At 43.4% G+C, this 17,904-nt stretch overlaps 1 protein-coding gene and 1 long non-coding RNA gene across 13 annotated transcripts in view; one reads left to right on the top strand and one right to left on the bottom strand.

The window, feature by feature from the left end:
* OSBPL3 (oxysterol binding protein like 3) overlaps positions 1-4,143 on the bottom strand; it is a 90,327-nt gene extending 86,184 nt beyond the window's left edge. For 5 of the 11 annotated variants that reach the window (XM_040589403.1, XM_040589408.1, XM_040589413.1 and 2 more), the window contains exon 1: positions 3,920-4,081. The gene's annotated coding sequence lies outside the window, so the exon portion shown is untranslated. Of the gene's footprint in view, positions 1-2,839; positions 2,949-3,919 lie in introns of those variants that run through there. The other 6 variants (XM_040589410.1, XM_040589407.1, XM_040589409.1 and 3 more) reach the window with 6 other exon arrangements.
* Positions 4,144-4,224: 81 nt separating this feature from the next.
* LOC121086134 lies at positions 4,225-17,838 on the top strand. Of its 2 annotated transcripts, XR_005827288.1 has the most exons (5): positions 4,225-4,319; positions 5,048-5,171; positions 6,483-6,672; positions 15,518-15,650; positions 16,618-17,838. It is a non-coding gene; the product is annotated as an uncharacterized LOC121086134 (long non-coding RNA). The 2 variants fall into 2 exon arrangements; XR_005827287.1 differs by lacking the exon at positions 16,618-17,838 and having other exon boundaries at positions 4,226-4,319; positions 15,518-16,601.
* Positions 17,839-17,904: the final 66 nt, after the last annotated feature.

Here is a 17,904-nt window from a genome sequence, read left to right as displayed (position 1 = left end):
AGTTCAAGTACTTGAAATTTAAGAGCTGGACTTGAAAGTGAGAAATCTAGAAACACAGATACATACACACCTCTTGGTTAGACAAGGAGTGAAGAGCTTGGGTAATATGCTATTCAATGACTTCAAAGGAAGGATTTTTCAAGTTGTTTAAACTGTGAAAAAAATTTAGAAGTGATGCACAGATGCACATAGGGAACCATACCTACAGCCTTCTTTCTATAACTTCTACAATTTCAGATGCTATTAGGCAGCCACTATATTTATGTCAGGCTGTCTTTACAGCCAGATACACAATTAGTAAATTTGGAGATCTAAGAGCTAGAAACTCATAACAATTCTCAATGCACTACTTCAGCTTAGGGCTTAGAGGTCAGTGAAAGTCACTTCTCACTCTTATTCCTCCCTCCTGTTGTACATAACAGGGATTCCTGTCAAGTCATGCTTATCAGTACTTATTTTCCACAGGAAAAGATTCAAGAGTCATGCCTAGAATAACCTTCATCCGAAGATTGTGAATCAATAGCAAAGAGGCATTGCAAAAATTGCCCAGCACCTGCCACATTGAAAGCGGCTCAACTCTATTTCTTTACTTTCATGGTTAGCATCACGGAGCACCCAGACACCAAAATAGGATTAAGTGCTGTTGTGCTTAGCACTACGCGCCAACACGTGGCTCCCATCCTAAGGAGCTTGCGCTGGGTCAGCCCCGTCCTGGCACCCCGGGCAGGCAGGGCAGTAGAGGCTGAGCTGCACCGGGCTGAATGACCAAATGCGTTTCTTGGTCTCAGCTAGCACTTAGAGTGCTCGCTGCTTTGATTAACAAGGCACATACCACAATTTCCACTGAATTTGTATTTAAAAAATAACTCTGCTCATTTAACACTTCTCAGTTGGAATACAGAAAAGAATTTGTGAAAGTTTTCTGTTTTCTCCCCCTGCTGAGGCTGTGCTCTGGTTGGTTGGGGTTTTTTTTGTTTTTTTTTTTTTTTCTAAATGTTTCAAGCAACTTGCAACAATGTGTCACAAGTTTTATGTTGACAGAGCTCCAAAACCACCACTCCAACTCTGTGCTAATTCATGTCATAACTCCATATATAATAGAATCTGCTATTTCTGAACATATGCACTACGTAAAAGTACCAAGCAGCTTGAAGAACTTTACATGAGCAACAAGCTAAAACATATTGAAAGGAGGAGTAGTTACGGATATCCTGCCTTCCAGGATCCGACCCACAGATGTGCTTTTCTTAGCTGTTAAGTTTCCAACTTCACCTAGATAGTCATATTCATTAGCACCAACACCCACGTCACTCAGCCTTTAAGACAGATAGCAAGTTTCTCTAAGGCAATTAGAAATTAATATCAAGGAAATACATTTTATGTTAGCAAAATAAGGACAAGTACCCACAACAGGACAAAACCTCCTTGCCCTTCAGATAAACAAGCAACTAAAGCAATTAGACATGTATTTTAAGGCACAACATTCAAGGATTTACACACTTGTACCACAAGTGACAGCTGCAGGGGACTAAAAACAGTGTCTGTCCCCCAAAGCATACTGCTTGAGCACAACCACAAATGCAGCAGACAGACACGAAAACCCAGCATCAAAGAGCAGAGCTAGGTAAATTCAGTAACAGAAACACATTAGTCCCCGTCTGGAGAGTTGTTTGCCACATCTCAGAATATCTGCATCCTATTATCTGAAACTTGATATAGGAAGAGGCAATTAGATTCTGCTAGAAGTTTCTTTGGCTACCTTAGCAGTGGTGTATTATCCCCTATCCTTTTATCAGCAACACTTTGCACCTTTGGGGAGTCAAATGTTTATATGACTGAAATAACTTGAGAATTACTTCAATAAGATCAAAATACACTGATATAGATACTGTGTTTCTTCTGACATAAAAGTGCCCCGTGACTGCGCAATCGCATACTCATTCTGCTGCCTTGTTTGTCACAGCATTTTCTTGAAATACACATTACAGCAAGTCAAATTTAAGTCTAAAACATAATAGCAATTTATATATGAACTACCTTTCAATAGGAAGGCTTTTCTCATTTTGTAGCTAAAGCACCGTTACAATTAGAAACTGTAAGACCCAAGACTACCAGGATAATGCCCTATTTCACTCTGCTTCCTACACAGCACGTAACCAGACCTACAGAATGCAACAAATGAAGACAAGGTTATTACATCGACACGCATCTGTTTATAATAGATACAGTTTGACCCAGACCAAATTCTTTACAACATAAACACAGCCCCTAAAAAATAAAAGCAAATAGGGTTTTGTGTAAAATACAGTATGTTTACGTTTACAAAAAGTAAATGAGCTAGCCACACATGCAGTGTTGCAAGAAGCAAACTCCAGCTGAGTCTCATCATCATTTCCTGTCCTTGGTGAACATGCTAGTGATTTCTGCCCAAAACCATTCAGTGCACACACAGGCACACTCGTACAAAAAGCGCATCTCCATTCCCTAAAATTCCCTCCACCTTTTCTGCGTGCAAACCCAGATATTATACAAAATGATGAAAGGACATAAATGGGCCTAACGTGGTATGTGGGGAGAGGGATATCAGAGTAAAGAAAAAGAAAATAAAGAAACATGAGTGCTACAGTTTTGAAAACTGACTAAGCTAAATAATTTCTACTGTGGCTTCTAATCTATTGGGAGTACAGACTATGGAGTGTTACTTGAGTTTTTTTAAAAAATAACCATTTTCAGTAATAAAAAAGCAAAGCTCATGGAAATTAAAACTGTTGTTACCCTTGGCTTTACAGAAAAAAACATCCATGAAAACACTTGCTTTAAATCCCCAAACTGGACTTACAAGCTCTGTTGAAATTGAGTGAAACATTCTGAACTCTATGATTAATCACTGAAAGTCAAGGGATGAAGCAACAACCAACTGTTCCCTGCATCCTTTTGAAGAAAGCGGCCAGAAACGCTGCTACCATCATTAGAGGCCTAGGACAAAAACGTACAGCAGGCAAATTACCTTACAAGGAAGAAAATTTATTAAAACATCCTTTTCTCTACCTATTCCAGACACCCTCATAGTAAAAATAAATCAGCAAGTGTCAGTGAAGAATACTTCACCGTCAGTGAACCGTACCAAACGGTTTTCAAGCAATGGAGCATTTAAATGCTCATACTGACAAATTTGTCCTCAAATGGAAGTTAAATCAACCTGGAAACTGAAGCAGCTAGATTTAATTAACCTATTTTCTTTAAGGTGTGGGCAAGAAGGAGAAAAAAAAAATAATGGTGACATTTTTTTATTTTACAGGAGCACAGAGAACCAGGGATTTAGGCGAGAGTGACGGCTTCGCACACAGTTGCACGCTAGCAGCCAGCCGGCCGGACCCCCCGCAGCGGGCAGCCGGCGGGGGAGCTGCCCTGCCCGGCGTTCCGCGGCCCGCCGGCACTTCGCTCCGCCTCGGTGCCGCACGGCGCACACCGGGCGCTAACCGAGCGACCGGCAGCTGCCGGCAGCACCCTCCCGGGGCAGGGAACGGTGCTGAAGTTGGCCGCCCCCGGGAACCGCCGCGCGGGGCTGCAGCAGCGGCGCCGGGCACCCCGCGGGCGGTGACCGGAGCGGGGCTCGGCGGGGCAGGCGGGGGCCGAGGCGCTGCGCCGCCAACAGCCTCCCGGCCAGCGGCCCCCGGGGCTCCCGTCGCGCCCGGGCCGGGAACGGCGCTTTTCCTGTGGTAAAAAGCCACTTTTCCCGCGTGGCGAGTTCGCCGGCGGCCGCCGCCGCGGACCCCCTCCCCTCCCCGGCGGCGGTTCAGCGAGGGACCACGACGGCCGCCGGCCCACCCGGGGGCCCCGCCCCGCCCCGCCGCTGCCCCGTCCCTACGGCGCGGCAGGGAAGCGGCCCCACGGCCGCCGGCCCTGCCCGGACACCCACCTGAGCTCCTCACCTGCCGCCGGCCGAGCTACCGCCCCCCGGGCGCCCCCGCCATGGCCCCCCGAGCAGCGGCGCCCCGCTGCCGGCAGGGCGGAGGGAGGAAGGAGACGGGCAGGAGCGGCGACCGCGACCGCACAGAGCCGCTCTACCTGCGCCGGCCCGGGCGGGGGCGCGCGGAGCGACACCTCTGCTCGCTTCGGCTTCTGGGGAGCGTCCGTCCACGAGCGGCACCGGGGGCGGAGCCGCCGCGCTCGACTGGCAGCGGCGCTGGCCAACGAGAAGCGCCCGCTCGCACCCCCGCTCCCGCGCCAAGAAGGCGCTGCTCCCGCCCGCCTCCCCGGCCGTTGGGGCGGGGGAAGGGGGTGTTTCCATGACGTCACGGGCAGCGCCCGGCGGACAGGTGGGGAGCGGTCCCTGAGGGGACGCGGGGACAGGAGCCCCGGGCTAAGCCGGAGCTGAGCCCGCGAGCCGCCCTTAAGCATCGGGGGCAGGGCAGGGCAGGGCGCCCGGGGGAGGGGGCGAGGCGCGGAGCTAATCCCACGCCGGCCCTGAGGCAGCCCCGGGGCCGGGGGAGCGGTGGCCCCCTCGGGAGCCCCGTCCTGAGGGCGCGGCCTGCCTCGTCGCCGGGGTGAGGGGCGGGCGGGCGGCCGCGGCAGGGGGGGCTTGTCGGGGCGTCGCCGCGCACCCAGCGGCCTGAGGGGACCGACGACCGGAGAGCGCTCCCCGCGCCCACCCTGCCTGCCGCCGCGGGGGGGCTCCTCCGGTGGGAGAGAAACCCCCTCCCGCCTCCCCCCGCCCCGCCCCGGCATCCTAAATTTAGCGCTTTCCTCCGAGTCTTATTTAAGAAGAAACAACTTGAATGACTAATTAGATCCAAGCCGTTAGAAGCGCTCTGGACTGCTTCCACGAACCCTTTAATGCGTGCGCTAAAGATTTCCAAAATGATTTCTGCTTGCAAGGATGTAGACGGGATGTGACCTGGCACCCGCTTCACGCCGTTTTTTGTTTCACAAAGTGCGATTTAATCCACACTCAGGAGAAAGGGCGAGGAGTGGGAAGAAAGACCCTGATTTCCCTACTCAGCCTCGTGTGCCCCAAACTGATCAGCTGCTTTTCGATTCTATTCAGAACTTGGTGCTTCCCTCAGCTGGAGCGATTATGGGAAACAGAAGCACTTTTCTTCATTTGTACTGTTGGCACTGCGTTAGAACAGAAGCACTTGGAAAAGCAAGCCCAAGTGCCATCCCAAAAGGTAGGGAGGGTGCTCATGGATGGGCACTTGTGGTAGCATAACCCGCGAGTAGTACCTTGCACTTTGAATGAAACCTTACAAGGACATGAAAGTACCACAAAGTTAACACATTTAGTAAGAATGTTATGCAGCAGAAGCTTCCCAAACGATATACACCAAAGCAACCCAAACACCTTCAATGCTACTTTCCGAGCTGGTCTCTGGGCTAAGACAGCAGAGAGGGCTTTTCTGTTGCCTCTGCTGCTCACTGTAGCTATACGGCCTGATGATATCTTGTGAAGATGCTGCCTACACAATGAAAACCTGAGCAATGATGTTTTGGTCAGCATCAAGCAACAAAGTCAATGAAAAGCAACAGAAGCAGTTTTAGTTTTGATTGTATTGTTTAATCTAGCTTCAAGTTGCTGCTGTATGGGAATCCAGGCATTGACAGAGTATTTATCAGCTTGCAAAAAAATGGAATTCAACAATAGCATATAGCGGTTCCTCAGATTTCAGGTTTTATAAGTTTGGGTTTATAAATAGAAGTTTTAGGGTGAAATTAGCACTGTCCTTTTAAAGAGCACAAGTGTTGAACTAAAGGCACCAAATAGCCTGCAACAGCAAACCAGTTAAGGAAAAATTAGGCAACTGGAATATGTTGATGTTACACATTTCTAGTGATCACATGATATAATAACATACTGTTAGGTAACAGTATGTTTCGTATGCATGTGCAGCCTATTCCAGCTCCCACTGAAGCCAAATACAGACCACCTCGTGATTTAGAAAGGAACTGGGTGTCTCCCCGAGGATGTATGATCTCCAGGCCCTGCAACAAAAAGGAAATTAACAGAACAAAAATAAAATTCTCTTTCAGTCCAAAATCTCCATCTTTAGTACTGGCCACTGAACTGTTTGAGGTTCCTGAAATACTTAGGACATTTACTGTTCATTACAGCAAAAAACAGGGACTGAGCACATCTCCAGGCTGTATTGAATTATTTCCCTGGAGTTACATCAGGAAGAAGTTTGAGCTTTCTATGGATTTAGGGCTTTGTTTCCTTTCCCTTTGTTCTGCCTTTCTGCTAAACAGAAATAATGAAAAGATATTGGAGTGCTTTCTTTTCTGGGGCTAAAGAAGAGTTTAGAAAGAAATTAATAGGCAGCCTTTTGAGACTAAGATCATTCTTTCTGTTAGAAAATCAACACACAGAGTAGTGAATCTGTTAACTGAGATGGCAAAATACAAGATGGTTGTACACATCAGAGTAAATGTATATGCAGAAAGCCTCTGTCTGAATATAGATTTCTGGTTTTCCTTCTTAACAGATTTGTCAACTCAAACCCATCTGGTTTATAATAGTAAAAGGAACGTGGTTAAGAGTGTTCCTCAGCACCATGCACTTAACCTTCAATTTATCCTTGGTCTTCAGTTTTTCTGTTCTGATTGATGGAGCTTCATGACATTGTAATCTTTCCAGAGCTATTAAGAAGAACTCCATTCTGCATAATTCAACAGGTATTTTTTAATTCAGTTTCCCTTTGATCTAATAGAATACAGATTTAAATTACATGGCCTGAATTAAAACTCTACCACTATGTGTGTCTTTTTAGCTTGCTCTTTCCTGTGGTTTTGTAAAGACTGTTCACAATTAAGTTCCCCAGTACTGCAATGAAAGGGATTGTCTTTTGATTTCCAGCTTTTTTTTTTCCTAATTATTAGGTGAAAATAATTACTGCATTTCTACTGAACTCACAGATGTGCAATGATGTTTCATGTTTAAGCAATCTTACTCTCATGTGAGTGAACAAACTTCCATACCATGTATACAGACCAGAGAAAGAAAGGCTGATTGTAAGATGTAAGTTATGTCCTGTGGTTTGAGCTGAACAACTAAGACAAGTAAGACTTGTGAAGAGCTTCTACATTTACAGCAGAGGAATATAAGTACCCTTGTGGCTGAGGTGTGAGCAGCAGGAGAGTTGTGTACATTGCAAAGTTATTGTATTAATCTGTCTTTCTCTTCTGATGACTGTGCACATATATATTCAGTCCTGGGCACTAGTTCCCTGTCTTGAAACTCAGCATCATCTTTCCTTGTGTACCAAAATAAATCTGTCCTTGATAGCTTTCCTCTTTCCTCCAGCCTTCCCCATCATGTTATTTCTGTCCTTCTGCCAGTTTGTTGTGGTTTGTTTTTTTTTTAATATTATTCTCAGACACTGCTGAGAAGCTTTCTATCCCATTGACAAATGTTGCTGCTGTCCTGTTGCATTTACAGGCTGGTATTATGCAAACTACTGGCACTACCTTTGCTGTGTTGTTCTTGCTGGTACTTCTGAATGCTTCCCTATCTCCCTAACCTGTCCAGGCTTTTTTTCACATGACCGTAGTCACTGTGTCTTCTTCATGGCTTGTCTGACTTCCCAGCCAGAATTAGCCTTGTTAAATTAGCTTTGGAGCCCTTCTGAATACATCTGAGGTACCAGGTTTACCTCTGAAGTGCCTCATGCTGTAAGGTCCATACGAAAGCATCTTACATGTGTTGCAAAATTCATTAATTGTTGTAAATACTTTTAGCAGTCTTGATTCTGCCCCTCATTTGTATGGTGATTGGAACTCTACAGTTGTGGGGGAAAGACATGCTGTCACATCAGCCTTTATTCTTCTGTTTACAAACCTCTTAACTGGCTATAGTTTACTTATTCAGATGAGGGCAGAGAAAGCAGGAGGTCTTAGTCTCTCTGTGTTGGCAAAGCAGATGTGTGGCCTGAGGTTAGTCAAAATGGGAAGGCAAAAACTGACAAGGAATGAACATCCACCAGCCTGGCACTCGGCAAGGAATTACCCCTGTGTACTGTACTACAGTGGAAAAAGCAAGCAAACATTCCATTCCGCATACCCAAATTGCTCTTCAAGAGAGTCCCTGTGCCAAATAGGCAAAAGAAGTTTGCTCTGGCCCAAGACTTACAAAGCTGGAGTAGGATAAACCAGGCAACAAACATTAACAAGACGCACAGATTCACTGTGGCTGCCATGACTGTGCGTAGTGTTTACCTGCTGGGTAACATGACACATGATAGCTTTACAGTCTCTTTCCACAGCATTGCTAATCCAACCTGGAAGGTGCCAGTGGACAGCAAAGAAATAGAGAAGGCATGTAACACCATTTCTTTTAAAAAACACACAAAGCTGACAACGCAGACTCTGAAGAACCCTGTCTTTTGTGTGTGTGTGTGTTTGTGCAGCACCTTCCACAACAAGACCTGTGGACTTGGAAGTAGCTGAATTCCTAACAGTAACATTCATTGCTAGTACTTTTCTTGCTGTTAATTTAATTTTCCATTTAGCTCCAGGGAAATGGAGAGGGCCCAGTTGTGTTTGGTCTAGCTCCCAGGCTTACTGCATTTGAGAGCCAGCTTGTGAATGTCAAGTGGTCACTGTGTGGTGAATGAGAAAATCTGACATCCAGACTGCTGGAGAAACAGGGAGTTAAGAATCACTAAGCTTCTGCTTCACACAGATGAGGACGTGCTTCAAGCAGTAATTTTAATACTGACTTGGAAATGAGAGGCAACTCCAAGGTTTTCAAGATAAAATTATTCTGATTTTTTTAAAATAGTAGCATTTTCCTTTAAGAAGAAAAGCTAAACAAACTGGCAATTGAAGATTCTGGATTTGTCAGTCTTCTGCTGGTTTCATACATGCCAGATGCTGTTTTATAACATTTATCCTCCCCCTCATTGGTGACTATTACTCATTCTTCCAAGTATTCTAGGATTTTAGTATTTATATAAAATGCAGTCAGATGGAAGAAAACAGTCCTATTTTTTCCATATTACTTAAGACAGAAAGTATCAGAGTACATAGAAATTTACCGTATTCAGAAAGCGTGTTTAGAGAGATGTGATACAGGCCTCTGCAGAATCTGGCATCCAGATGCAGTTCAACTGGCAGGCAGCAGTACAGCTATTAGGAAACAGCGTAATTCACTGCACTGTGGGCCAGATTATCCTTCCTACTCATGCAAGCCTGGTTATTCGGGTTGCTAGTGGGGGGTTCTCTCTGGAGTAGGAGAGACAGAAACCTCCTGTGGGGCACAAAGGATTAGCAGATACTCCACGCCCACAGGTGTTTTGTCTTTCTAAAGTCTTAGGTACTTGCAGATGGAAGACTTAACGTATTGACCATTGCAACTGAAGTTTCTACTTCACTGGGCTCTGGGTGAGGCACAGGCATACCTCTTTTGTTATTCTTTCTCTGTAACTACTGCACATAGCGTGGGGCACTTCAAGTCCAGAGGTTAGGCTCCTGCTCTCCTTTTCTCAGAGGAACTACACACAGATTCTTTAATCTTTGAAGATTCTCGTGTTTTCTGCAGTGAGACTAGCATCCCAATTTCTCTTGTTAGTGCTACCTTTGCTATTCGTTTCTTTTGAATGCGCACAATAGGAAAAATGTGGAAACATTAATGCACAAAAACTGCTGACGTCAAGTTATTTCATTCTTTCGGGACCATGAAAGCAAAAGCTAAGATAGGGCACTGAATATATATCTGGAAGGCCATGGGATAGATGCCTTTGTGTTTCACTTCAAAGTAAAAATAAATCATAATTGTTCAAACCTTGTAAATTATACCTACAAGGCACATTTCCTGCCAGCATGGACAAAGCTTTCCATTGTGTGAACTCCGTAAAGTTGCCAGTGCTTCATTGACTCAGCAAGGGTCAATAATGGCAGTAACGAGCATGACCCTGACAATGTCTGCAAGTCTAGCTACAGACATTAAACTTGTTAGCAAACAGATATTCCTCACTGGTGTCAGAAAGAAAGAAGAGAGGATCAGATCTCCTCACACTCACTTGAAAGTTAGGCTTCTGGCCTCCGACCAAAGAGCTGTTCCAGAGCCTTCCTGCTCCAGTGATCAGACAGTCTCCTAGCTCTCAGACTAGGCATAGTTTCAGCCAGTTTGGCCTATTGATACTTTGCACCCCCAGACCTGCACCTCAGTAAAAAACTAATGTACCAGACCCATCCACTGCCACAGCTCTTAGCTACATGTACTTAGATAAGAACTTCACTAGAGGAGAGTAGAAAGCATGCCTGTTGCTGGTGTAATTAACTGTTCATTTTGCATCAGGAGATTTCCAACAGAGGAACTGTTCTGTCTGACTGCCAAGTTGCAGCAGGGAAAAGCTAAGCTAGGTGGGTTGAGTTCTGCTGATGTACAGTAGTAGCCTCTCCTCTTTCTGTACCACAGCCATTAGTGTCATGGCCTGAGTTTTGAAACAATTCAGAAGCATACTAGTATGGCTTACTTTCCATTTTCAATGCTGCCAGCAGACCTTATTTGACAGAAAAATATATCTTCCCACACATCATAACCCTGACTCCATACAAAACAAGTCAGTAAGTCCAGACAGATTTGCTTTTTTTTTTTTTTTCCTATTTTTTTGCCAGAGGCTAGCAATGGTTCCAGGCAGAAGGGATGTCCAAGAAATTAAATCTTTGCCTTTATTCAAAGTAATGTTACAGTTCCAGGCAGCTGCATTGGACCAGATCTAGAGCTGTTGAAATCAATGGAAAAATCATCCTTCAAGTTCAACACGCTTTGGGGTCAGGTGCCTCGCCTAACAGTTCAAAATGTTGAGTGGCTGGAATTTTCCCTTGCATCTCAAGACATTGACAAGAATCCAGGCAGCTGTTGGCAGGACAACCACATCCCTCCACTGTTGCCCTGTGATAACTGAGGCAAGACAGGCTACCTAGTCTATTGCTCAATGCACCCTTTCACACTTGCTGTTTTTCTGCGGGTTTACTGCTGAGGAATGGCTCTCTGTGGTTAAGAAAATTTTGACAATGCTAAAGCAACGAAAACCTTTAATTAAACTCAAAGGTGATTGCTGAGAAAGAAAAGAACAAAAGCATTTATGGCATTAGTGCACATTGACTGACTGACTGACAAAGTAAAATAGAGGAAAAGCAAACCTCCCATGCAGCCTGCCTTGGGCAAACACAGCTATAGAGGTCACTAGCAAAAGTCGTGAAAGGAAGTTTATTTACCTGTAGCCCAGGTATAGCCAGTTTATCACCGTCACCTCAGTCCAGTCAGTTGCTGATCAGGCAAGTAGTAACTCAGCACAAACTCAATTAACAGTGCCCCCAACCACGATGGAGGTGTGCAGCTGCCTTTCCACTTTCCTGCCTCCAGAAAAGGTGTGGAAAAGGGATGTCTGTACAAGGTTTTAAAGCCAGCCACTTTTAAAATCTCCTTTTGAATACAAATAGACACAGATTTACCAGCTGTTAAAATTTTTATTTTTATAAGCTGCTATTTTGTAATGGAAGTAAAAAACCCACCAAAACAACTGTTCAAATTTAAGCAAATACTAAAGCAAAAATTTTGAGGTCATTGGTCTGTACACATTTGTAGGAACCAAGAGCAAAGAGGTGTATTTTAAAGTAATTAAAAAGGGAAAGTCCTCCACTCGTAACCAAAGAAGAAAACTATTTGGCAGGGACATAGAGCTGTTTATGTACATTCATTTTCACCCTAGTTAGTACAATGGAATGGCAGGAAATAACTACCTTGTGGGGAATTCAGGGGTTTATCTTGCTTTTTAGAAGTAATAAAGGCAAAAGACTCCTGGAGACTTCTTTGAAAATATGAAATTAAATCACATTACATAACTGGAAGCTGGTGATATATGAATGTCTAGTAAGAACTAAAGTAAGAAGCAGCTGAATTCAGGAAACCCCAGCGTACAAAATGAAAAATGCACTTTGAATTAAATGGGCTTGTTTATCTGACCTCAAAGAGCTAAGGCAATGTGTTATGGCAAACATTTACTTTGCAAGGAGAAAATGAAAAACATAGTATTCACTCTTTAAAGTGGAACTCACGTTGATTTTAGGAATCATACAGGTTATAGAATTTTAGCTCAGTGCTGAGGTAAAGAATTAAATTTTTGTTAGAAAATGCATTTCTGAGGCAGCTGGAGGACTATTATAGGCTGAAAGCAAACAGTCATAACACTGGGAGAAAAGCAAGCAAATATGCCTTCCACGCACTGGCTTCGATAAACCAAAATAAAGACACTTGCTAATGGTAGAAAAAAACATTTATTTTCTAAGACATAAACATTATTTCAATATTAAAATAATGGCTGATGAAGAATGAGGGGTTGCAATTAATTCAGAGCCTTGAAACACTGTCAAGGAAAGTCTTTTTTGAAGAGGCTGTAAAGGAGCTTGAGAATCAGAGGTGAAAGGCAAAGTTATGTCATGAGTTAAAAATTAGCTGAGAGAGAGGCTATGAAGAGCTAGAATAAATTACTACCTCTTAAAATGGAAAAAAGGTTAATAGCAGGATGCCCCCAGGACCCTGGCTAGAGCCAGTGTTCTGTATATTATGCAGTCTTGGGAGGATGAATGGGCTGATAGTAAAATTGGCTTATGATACAGATTATTTGGGTTTGGCATAATTTGTGAGGATTATGAAGAATACCAGATGGATCTAATAAAGCTACTGTAAATGTTTGGAAGCAATATAATTGTAAATGAAATGCCAACAGAGAAAGTTCAATATAAGCCTTGTTGGAAGGAACATAGGCTGTGGCACACTTGGGTGCAGTGGGCTGTGAATGAACTGTAACCTCCAAGGACAGCTCTAAGCAGAACTGGCAAGAAGACCATTAAAAAAAATGCCAGTAAAACTGCCAGTGTGACTGCTGTCATCTCGAGATTCTTTGCAAGTATGATCTGACTTTGCTAAATAATTTCAACAAGAAAAGACCCATAAATGGTTGAGAGCCATATTCAAAAAAGTGAAGAAATAACTGGAGCAATTGGCAAAGATGCAGCAGAACCAGTTCCTCTTCCTCCTCTGTGAGGGAGATGCTATCTCATGGGGGAATTCCAGAGCTACCACAGCACAAGCTGTGCCAAAGGGTGTGGGTTGAGGGATTTCATTTACTTAGAGAAAAAAAAAAAAAAGAGAATGAATGCCTAACCTTGGCAGTGATTAAACTATTCCCAAGAAGATGCAGTGCTTTAATGCCTCTAGCTGATCCAGTATGTTTTATTAGTTGTATGCCAAAAAAACACCTTAATTCCTTTCAGTTATCCCAGAAAATGCTTCAGGCAGGTTATCCCACTTCATGCTTGCTTACTGAAGAGACAGGAACAGTAATGTTGGAGGGTTAGATTGTATTTTCTTCTTCTTTTAAGCAAAGCCTTTCTCTAAGGCTGAACGGAGTATCTGTGTCAAATGAACCAGTGTTTGCCAGTGGTTTGTTTTGGCAAGGAGAAGATAGACTTCAATCTTAATTGTAACCAATTTTTGTTTAAATTGTCCATTTTAGGCATCAAATCAATTTGTGGTGCTCAAGATGCAAATGCATGTTGACAGCTCACCCCAAGACATCTGCTGAGTGCTCAGCAGATGTTGAAAAGTGAATGAAGTATTAACATTCATAAGAAGAAAATGAAAGGTAATAAACAAAATAATATGATACTATGCAGTGTTCTTCTGGTCTTCACTTTGTCAGTTAACAAAAGGCTGCTCCAGAGCAGGTCTGAAACTTAAAGGCATTTTTCAAAGACGATACTGCTTTCATGTGCAGCTTTTTGCATTTCCACTCCCTCATTTCATCTACCTCTTTTCTCATTTGTTCCTTTACTAGACTCACATGTACCACAAGTGCAGATCCAAACATTCCCTCTACTATTTTACTTCTATTTTTCCCCCTTTTCCTCTCTCACCTCCTCAGGTGGTTATCCTGTCACTTCTGTATGTATTTGAGATTGAGAATAACCTGAATTTGAAAAGGACCTTGTTTAGCTGATCCATGCTAAAAATCTCTATGCCTTCAATTCTTGAAATCTCACACCTAAAAGAAAGAAAATGATCCTGATGTAACGAGCTGACACTTTCACAAATCATGACTGTCATCATAAAAGTTCCCCAGTGTCATTGTGAGGTGTACATTCAGTATACACTCCCAAAAAGAAGAACAGCAAAGTGACACAGACAACGTGGGGGGGAAAACGGAGTGTGCTGCTTGGGCTTCTGTGCTCTCAAAGTAGCTCAGGGAGAAGGTGCTCAGAAAGGTGGCTGTCATTTTCATCCAGCAAATGTAGGCTGAATGGCAATGACATCTTCAAACTGCCAGCTGAAAAGATCTGAGTCATTCAGGTGAGATTTCTGAATATAAATGGTAAAAAAAAATTCAGAGTAAGAAACTCCAGAGGGAAAGACGAGACAGTATTTCACAGGTAGCAGAACTAATGAAGTCTGATATCCTGCAGGTTTGTTTCTCTACATGTTTCCTACAAAGGTCCACTCAATAACCCCAGTCTTCCCTTCATCTTTTCCAGTACACTTACATGTCCCTAAGCTCTCCTACAGTAGTCTCACCTCACTCCCGGTACTCTTATTACCATGCAGGGACGAGGCAAGATGTGCTGTAGCTGAATTAGAGCTCTGCACCTGGTCAATTAGTAGCACAGACTAATGGGCCAGCCTGTTTTCACTCAAAAGAACAATGACTTGATTTTTCTTCCCTTTTCTGCATCATGAAGGAAACAATAGGCTTTTTCTACCTAACCACAGATTTTTTACGTGATTTACAGGAACTTTGCAAATTTGCCAAGTCTTCCTGAAGTCGGTCTGCAGGTTTATAGTTATTAGAACTAAATTGACGTATGGGTGAGCAAACAACTTGGCTGAGTAGGCATTGTTTCCTTAAGAAAAAAAGACTAAAAATAGTTTTCTCGTGTGAATGCTCAACACTCTGGGGCCTCTTTTCACAATGAATAAACTTAAGTAATTTTCAGTCATTTTAAAAAGAAGTAAAACCTAGCTATGTGATCCAGCTGAAATAACTTAGTAAATGGAAATTAGCTCCTAGAAATATAAAAGAAGAAAAAGGCAAGAGTCTCTAATGAAAGCTGGGTTGAAGCATTGCAAGTGTGGAACAGACTTTTGATAAAACACTGCCATCCTAGACACCAGATCCAGTCATTATTGTCTTTTTTAGCCTGTATGAAATACAGGTAAGCGAGGTTTAGTTTATATTAATCCATCCAAAACAATGACAGTCTCCTCCTGGTTAGGTGGGGGAGAATTAACTAGGTGGCCTGGAAACACTGCTTTCATGGGCTCCACGTGAGCCAGGTTAAGTCTGGAAGTAATACACCCATGTTCCTATGGGGATGTGCTCTAGGAGTTAGAGCTTATGAGAGTTTGGAGATCCTTGTACTGCAGAGTTGCCTACTATTAAATCTCTTGTATGTGCTGATGCCAAGTTTTACCAGTGTTTTCATTAACTTTGTTATTGTCTTGTCCGTCTTATCCTAACAGCTCCCTCACTCGGCAGGATTGTGACCCTGACTCTGGCCCAGAAACCTCAGGGTGGCCTTCATGGACCCATGCCAGGGAAGACAGAAATGACCAAGTTATTTCCAACTACATTCTTTCTTCCAGTAAAGCCCAGGTAGGATTCAGCAGTGTTTCTCCAGCCAGATATACTTTAAAATCTAGTTGTCCTCAAGCATTCACCCCAAGCCCTTTAATCCCAGTGCCAGCTAATGCAGTGGGTGAAGAATGTGGAAGACATCTGTCCTGCCTATCCTAAGTAAAAAAATGGCTTAAATTGTGAAAGCTAACAGGGACAGATAGTTGGATGTATGTGTGGCAGGGTGAAGGTCTGAAGCTGAACTTCTGAACTATCAAGCAGAAGCCTGCTACTTACTAATTGCAACTGGTACAGGCTGGTACTAGATTTTGTTAACACCTGGACTAAACAGAAGTGGCACATCCCAAATCCTGTAATTAATGAAGAGATGAGACAGAACCACCAATTACGAGACTGATCATGTGCATTGTGCTTCTGCACACTGGCTGTTCAGACTGGGGAAAATGGGGTCCTGGAATTCTGGAAAGAAGAGCTGGTGAAAAAATTAAGGGTTTCTGAAAAGATGTGGTCTCAATAAAAAGAAAAGATGTGGTCTCAATAAAAAGAAGATTGCCTGGAAAAAGGAAGATGAACGTTCTTGGCTAGAGGAAAGGTCCTGAAAGTAGGGTAAGATCCTAGAGACCAGAGGGCTGCATGTAGGTGAGTGCCAGGGGATGGCCTTCCTGGATGGACAGTGATGGCCCTGCTGAGAAAGGAAGTTGAGACCTGGTGGATGTAACACTGGGGTGGTAGTGGGCGTGAGTGAGTGTGTGAAGTAATTAAGAAGGATAAAAGTTCTAACCTTGTTGGTTGACAAGTAACCCCCAGTTCCCAGATCCACTGTCATTTACTCTGTCTTGTCCATGACACTGCCTTTTTTAGGGTAGTCTGCATTTCCTGGGCTAGAGAAGGTGTTGGCCATGTGACTTTTTTGTACACTTCTTTGGTTTTGTGATACAAAAGATTAAAAAGAACATTGTCATACAATTACTCTTTTCCTCCAAAGATTTCTTGGCTGATCCAAAAGCGACCTTTCAGTGGGAGAGCAACATTGATGCTTTTGACCAGGAAAGTAGGCACCTGAATAAGGATAATGTGGTATAAAAGGTAAACACTGGTCTGGTTCAAAAAACTGCAGGTATTCTAAATATTTGTGCATGGGAAGGGCCTCTTCCAGATGTAATAAGAGCTAATATGGAAACTCAGCAATATTAAGAAGTCTACAAACTGTTAAAATGTGTGCAATTAAAAACAGTTTATCAGGAATACAATAGATTTACAATGCAACAAAATCTATTAGTGTGTGGCCAAGTCATAGTCGTACTTTTCAAACAAATTGCCCACATCTAACAGTGACACGCCTTTGAGTGACTAAGCTCAAGTGTTTTTCGTGGTGTGAAGCGAACCACTGGAGATTTGGCATGACATCTTACATCCTACTGTGTGTTAAGCTCATCTAGAGAATAAGCACTAGTCTTGTATTAGCAACCTGCTTCTCCTTTCTCCTCTGTCTCCACAATAAATTCTTGACAATTCTTTCTGATGGTCAGATATTTGTTGCATGAGCATGTTAAGCTGTCCATGTGGACATAGCCTTTTGTGACTGTTTTCAACAAAGTTGTGTAAGCAGAGCTGAGAAAAGTTGGAGATCTCTAGTTCCTTGGTTACAAAGAGCCACTTTCTTTGGCAGCACAATACTTTGTGGCAGCTCAGGGCAAGCATTTCCTTCTGACAGCACTCCAGAGATGTAATCATAAAAGTTGCAAACCATTATCTTCTCAGAGAGTTTCTGAAACTTACTGGTAAGGGGAGCAAGACAAAGTAGCAAGGATTCTGGCTGTGGTCTAAGTCTTGCGAGGAAAAGGAGGGTGTCACTAATTTGGCAGGCCATTTCCATTTCTCATTTTACTGCTAGATCTTCATATTCCTAGATTAGGACAATAATAAATAATGGTCATCTTATTTTCTGCAGAGTAAACTTGTGCCTTTTTAAATGTTTTGGACCATTTTTACCGACTGCCCGTTGCCTGTCTACAAATAATGTTGTTGTAGCATCTTTCAGCTTGGTGAAATGAATATCGTACAATGCCTTTGGTCTGCTCTCTGAAATTGGGCTTTCCAGCTGCCAGTAGGCACAGCGCTTCTTCCTTTTACACATCCTGTAAAGTTCCACGATACTTTATATCAGATCACGTACGTGAATAACGTGGATCCTGGAAGGCTGAGGGTAATTATCCCAAGTCTTTTCACTTTGTCATATCCCACCACTTTCTTGGAGACTCAAAGAAATATT

The sequence above is a fragment of the Falco naumanni genome, chromosome 4, assembly GCF_017639655.2.
Source record: "Falco naumanni isolate bFalNau1 chromosome 4, bFalNau1.pat, whole genome shotgun sequence".
Taxonomy (NCBI): domain Eukaryota; kingdom Metazoa; phylum Chordata; class Aves; order Falconiformes; family Falconidae; genus Falco; species Falco naumanni.
The sequence above is the reverse complement of the archived record's forward strand: the minus strand, read 5'-3'. Positions and strand labels throughout refer to the sequence as shown.